The 6,133-nt window shown below is 47.2% G+C and overlaps 1 protein-coding gene across 26 annotated transcripts in view; it reads left to right on the top strand.

Annotated features, from left to right (window-relative positions):
- Window positions 1-750: 750 nt before the first annotated feature.
- Window positions 751-6,133, top strand: part of NRCAM (neuronal cell adhesion molecule) — a 150,834-nt gene continuing 145,451 nt past the window's right edge. For 12 of the 26 annotated variants that reach the window (XM_068669417.1, XM_068669419.1, XM_068669431.1 and 9 more), the window contains exon 1: window positions 751-927. The gene's annotated coding sequence lies outside the window, so the exon portion shown is untranslated. Of the gene's footprint in view, window positions 928-4,033; window positions 4,145-6,133 lie in introns of those variants that run through there. The other 14 variants (XM_068669440.1, XM_068669439.1, XM_068669455.1 and 11 more) reach the window with 4 other exon arrangements.

Genomic DNA, 6,133 nt, shown 5'->3' with positions numbered 1-6,133 from the left:
TTTTGCTTAGCTTGGGCATTGCGTTTCGCGCTATTAAGTTATCACCACAGAGTTCACCTTGAGGGCTGCTTCCCAGAGCGCATAATAAAGAATTAACTGCTATCAAAGTCGCCACCTTGCACGAAAGGGTACCCCTAAAATGGCTGATAGCAAGTCCAGCAGTGGCAGATAATCACATTTAGGTGTTAAATGCAGACTTTGATTAATTTTGAGCAGCACTGAGCCTACAGAAGCCTCAGAGCGGTATTTAAAAGCTGTCTGACTTTGCACATGAAATGAAGGGCAGGATGTGAAGGGGAAGCCAAGGTGTAGGTGTGTAATGCTTGGCCAAGGGAAGGCTGACATGGGACAGTCCCCATGAGACTCATCTCCAAGCAGCCTCACACAGCCTCTCCTTAACCAACTGCACCCAGGCGCCCAAATTCCTGCAGGAACCCTACAAAACGCACATGGGACAGCACTATTGAGCCTGTGAGGGATGTGCTCGAGCATCAAACGACACTTTATGTTCTTTAGCTTGGGAATTAGCCAAAACAGCCCCTTCAGAGGGGCACTGCCGAGCTGTAACAACGGCCACCGGCACCAGAGCCCCACCGCCGCCCACCCTTGGGCAGCCGGCGCCCAAGATGGCGGCCGCCGCCCGCCGCCTCAGGTGCGAGGGACCCGCTCCGCGGCCAGCCCCGCCGCGGCCCCGCCCCCGCCGCGCGCAAGCGCGCTCCTCCCCCCCCCCCCTCCCTCCGCGGGAGCGCGCCCCGCGGTACGGCGGGGGCGGGGGCGCGGGGAGGTGATAGGCGCGGGAGCGCGCCTGCTGCCGCTGCCACCGCCGCTCTTCTCGCCGGGCAGCCGGTGGAGAAGGAGGAGGAAGAGGAGGAGAAGGAGGGGGTCCAGCACGACCCCTGTCCCCGCGCGGAGGGGCCGCGGCTTCCCGTGAGTACCGGGCTGCCCGTCCCGACGGCCGGTGAACCGACGGCGGGCGAGGGAGCTGCCGGGGATGCCGCCGCCTCGCCCGGCGCTGCGGCGGGGACGGAGCCGGGGGGTGCCCGCGGGGAGGGAGGCACCTGCCGGGGACGCGGCGACAGCGGCGGTGGCCGCGGGGCTTTGTTGGTGGCCGCAGGTGCGGCTGGCGTCGCGGAGGGGCGCCGGCATCGTCCCTCCGCCGGGTCCATCCCATCCCATCCCGTGCCGGTGCCGGCAGGTCGCCATTTCGCGCACGGCCGCCGGCCGGGAGCTGTCTGTGCTGAAGCGGAGCCGCAGCGGCCGCCCGGGCTCGCCCCCGCGCCCGTGCGCGGCCCCGCCGTGCGCGCGGCCCCGCACCTGGCTGCGGCGAGGCGGGGGGGAGGCGAGGGGCCGGGGGCTGCGCTGCCGCCGCCCGTTGCCAGCCGGCGCAGAAAATGGCAACGAAAGCCTCGAGCTGCCAGTGCCCCTCGGTTTTTCGCTGAAAAAAGCCCCGTTAGGGTAAACTTTTGGCGTGGGTGCCTCAGTTTCCGAGGCTGAAACGCCCCAAAACCGGGTGGGTGTGCGCGCTGCCTGCTGCCGGGGTGCCCAGCCTGGGAAGTTGGCGAGGGGAGCGCGGCAGCCCCGGCGCTGGGCTGTCCGGGGCAGGCACCTGGCAAAAGGAGCGCTGCCCCTTAGCTGGCGTCTGGCTAGATAAAATAACGGGAGGTGCGATCTGTGACCCTACAGTGGGGTCCGCAGGTCGGAATAAGGAGTTCCTCTATCCCTAAATGTGCACCTCCTCGCTCTTTGTTCAGCCCAACCTCCTTCACACTCGAGAAGCCGGTGTTAACTGCTTGGCTTTCCTTTTGTCTTTAACGTGCCCTGTCCATTTGTTTCACTGTTTCTGAATATTAAAGTACATTCTGACTAGATATGCTATGGGAAACGTGGATGAAACCTGAAAAAAAAACAACTTCATTGGCTCTAACAGGTGCAATATTTATCGTTTCAATGTATTCCACGATTTAGCATAATCAATGTGTTAGTGTAAGGCTTACCAGTGCATGGGGCTGTGCATTGAGTAGGTCACTGTGCAACATCAGAAGGCATCTGGGCTTCAGGTTGAGTTTTAGAGCAGTCTGTGTGCTAAAGCATGCACCTGGCAGGTATTTTTGGCAAGGGATGTCAGCTGGAAAGAGAAACTACAGTGTTACACACTGACTTAAAGGACTTGCAAATCATAAAGCTGTGTATTTTCAGTATTTGTGTAATCTGTTTGATAACTCTTGTACGTATCCACTTCAGGCTTTTCTTTAGGTGATGGCTGTCTGTGTTTTTTAACATAAACTGCAAAGGAAGGCACCAGAGTTGCTAAAGAACTTGCTAACAAAGTCTGTGGAGAAGTCATTTATCTGCATTTAGAAGCACTTTGAAATTCTCCTGGGTGTTTAAAATTAGTTGTCAGACTGTATCAGTGTAGAGGTGGGAAAGTATGTTCTCAGAATGCTGAATGTAAAATCAAACGACAACAACAACAAAAAAAACACAACAGCAAGTGGCTTGATGTTGACAGAACTCAGCATCCATTGAATGAATGTGTGTTCTGGATTGTGCAAAGGCGATTTAGCTCAAGGAAAACTGTACAGCTGTGTGTCAGTATTAGATGATGTGTCTGTGTGTACCAGCTGGTCTTAATGATGGAGCTAAAACCCTCTTCACAACTCACAGAATAAATCCACAATTAATTATACGTGTATTAGTGTCTCAGTTCTGTAATTAGTCTTACTGGTCACGGTAAAAATACTCAAAAGTAATAATGCTTCTGGTGAATGGGATCACCAGAATCTGATCCTTAGTTATCATTCTTCATCTTCTCACCAAAAGCATAATATTTATCACATATACCACAGAGCTTATTTGTGAGGAAGGATTCTAGCCTGTAAATCCAACTTCCTAAAATGGTCTTTATTGCCAGGCATGAAATGAAATTACAAATCCAGTGGATATTTACTCATATCTACTAATAGCTTCTTGTGCTCTGGTCTTTCTCTCTGCTGCTCAAAGAGGTGACAGCAGAAGCATTAGTAACCGAATTACAGTTTCTTGGAGTTAATGAAGCGTGGCTCTAATTGATGGCTTTTATTGGTTTGAGGATTCCGATTTCAAGTCAGGAAAATGTAATACGAGTCTCCCCTTTCTTGTTTGCTTGAGTGAAATGCATCTCCATAGTATCTGGATATAAAACATACCGAATATATTTGGGGTTTGAGATTTTGTTAACAGAGTGCTGCACAGCTCAGATGGCTCAGTCAGCCTAAAAACCAAATCTGTAATTTGCAGCTGTGAAATTGCTGTTCTCTCTAGTTTTATTCAGTTGTCCCAAATCACCTTGAACTGTAATTATTTACCTTCCATTATATCTGAAGAGTACGATAAACTGAATGTGCTATTCAGTTTTCACTGAGTATGTTAATTCTGTTATGCTTCATGAAGAGAGCTGGTAAAATGGGAAGCCATACAGAGACAGTACATCTCAGTAATGTAAGCTGAGGGAATGATGTAGGAGGTTGTCTGCTGGGCAATATGCAATGAATTTGATTTTGCCTTCCTGAGTGGGCTGATAGCATTCAAAAAATTCAGTTATACTTTCTCTGCAGTGATAATTTGTTGCATTTTAAATTAGTATGTGTGTTTATTGCCTATTCAGTTTAGTATTAAAGATACTGTAACTTCATACATTTTCTAAATTCCCGTAATATTTTTATTTAACAGACAATATTCATAAGAGTTCATCTTCCTTACTAAGGTTAATGTGATGAGCCCTAAGTTTTGTCATAGTGCCCATTAAGCAGGAAAACATAGTTGCAAGCTGGCTATATTGCTTTCTTCTGAGCTACTGAAGGCTGGCTGAGCTTTCAGTTATTTACCTCAATAGAAAACTGGAAGGAAAAAAGTGAACAAAGGAGGTCTGTTTTGCCTGTCCCACTTGCTGGGCTGTTGTCTTTGCCCTTTTCAGTGAAGGAGGGGGTAGAGCTGGGTCAAAGTTGAAGAATACTGAAAAGGAATTCAAGTCTCATATTGAAATGCGAATGATAGCTTAGTTTGAGAGCCGAACGCGCTTGTTTGAACGGAGATTTTCCTATCTGTGGAAGCTGAAACTGACGGACGGTGATGGACTGGTGTATGGACTGGTAGAAGGTACAGCTAGGTATGTGCTCAGAGCCTGATTAAGATGCTCGGTAAACAAGTCCATATCTGATGAGACTTCTAATACCGGAGATGCTGATGCTAGACAGTGTGCAACACACTAGACATTTGATTGTGAGTTAAGGGCAGGCCCCTGCAGCTGGCATACATTCAGGCTTGCTTGTCTAGCCTAATTGCATTGCAAATACTTCTCTGGATTGCTCTCTAGCTTCTCCCTTCTAGTAAATGTTGAATAAGTACAGAAATGTTCATCTGGATCCTCTATTAACTGGTGTAAGAGGCTTTCTTTTTTTTTTTTTTTTTGTTTTGCTGTATGAATCAGGATAAATGTATCTTACTATTCATTTTGTGAATACACTGTTTTCCTACACTGTTTCGGTTTTGAAACGGCTCGATTCATAATGTGATTACAGCTTTCCCCTTGTTAACTTTTTAGTATGGAAGCATAACAGCTTGAATTATAAAATGTTTCTGTAAGAGCTCACAGTACCCCCATTCTACTTTAAGCAACAAAACTTTATATAAAAAGCAGCATTTCATGCAGAGCATCTCAGATGCACAAAAATAGCCAAGCAAGGAAAAAAGGGCCAGTTCAACTTATAAGGACGTGATAACTTTAAAGAACAGACGCATTAGAAAGGAGCTGGCTGTCTAAATTGTCAATTAGAGCGGACAGAATTAGTATTGATGTAGTCTCCAAATTCTGTAAATCCTTGTGTGTGAGACTGCTGACTTTGGATGACGCCTAGTGGGAACGTGGGTGTCCCAGCACTTCGTCTGCTCCATTAGGTATATATGGCCTTTTAATTTCCCGGGGCTTGAAATGTGTAATTGCTACTGTTTAACAACTTGGTTGAGGAAAAGGGAATGATCCATGACTTCCTGGTGGTGTGGGGTGGTCTTTGGCCACTAATTAAGCTTTCCTGGACAGCCACCCAAGTATTAACATACCATGTTCCTTTACAGACTGCTTCCTAAGTGTGGAGCTGTGAGTGTTTATACATGACTATGGATATTTTTTGTCTTTCTGAACTGTAAGTCTCACTTCTAACTTCCCTTCTGCTGTTTTGAGTGTTGCTGCATTTGTCCAACTTCATTCTGAGAGCTCATATAAAGGAATTGCTTTTTCAGTGCCACGTACCTGTGGGGCTCTGTGCGTGTGTATGCAAAGGCATTGCAGAGAGTCGGTGCAAAAGCCAACTGTTGTACGAGACCTGTGTTTGGGAAACAGTTCTACAGATGGAGAATAATACCATGGACTAGACCAACCTGTGCATAGATACTGGCCAAGGGAAGTCTTCCAGCTGAATGTTGTACTGTAGGGTAGTGGAAATGAACTAAATGCAAACCGGGAGGCTGAAGAAGATAATGAATTATGAATGAAATCCATGAGAAGGACTGCTGTATGAGTAGAAGGATGAAGAACAAAATATTACAGGCTTTTGCATCAGAAAGAAGTGGTAGAAATGAAGGAGTTGGGAATAAAATCCTCTGGAAGTCTTAGAAGAAAGACAACAGCAGAATAGCTAGGGGACGTGCGTACAACTTGCGCACAAAAGAGTGTGGGATGAAGCAGGGGATAGCTCCTAGGTGTGAGGTGGGAAGTGCAAACAATCCGGAGGGAGAGAAGCATTTTGAAGAACATGTCAAAAGCAGGGAAATCAACTGCTTGAAGGGAACAGAAGAAAGCTAAGATTTTTTTTTCTTAGTATTGCTGATTCTTTTTTTCTAGAATATATCAAATCAAGTGTTTTGAAGGAAAACATTAAGTATGCCGTATTTCCTGTCACTTACTAAAAGGGCTTTTCAAGAGTATTTATAAATGCAAGATTATTCAAGTTAATTTCACCAGTAGGCTCATAAGTTTCTCTTTGCAGCAGGATAGACAACCCTCCTCTTCTCTACTTTGAGAGGTAGTGTTTAGAAGGACTAAAAAGTGGGGCTGCCTACCCTGCTGCTGTTCACATATCCAGGAAAATACAGGAGATAT

Source organism: Anas acuta, chromosome 1 (assembly GCF_963932015.1).
Source record: "Anas acuta chromosome 1, bAnaAcu1.1, whole genome shotgun sequence".
Taxonomy (NCBI): domain Eukaryota; kingdom Metazoa; phylum Chordata; class Aves; order Anseriformes; family Anatidae; genus Anas; species Anas acuta.
The sequence above is the reverse complement of the archived record's forward strand: the minus strand, read 5'-3'. Positions and strand labels throughout refer to the sequence as shown.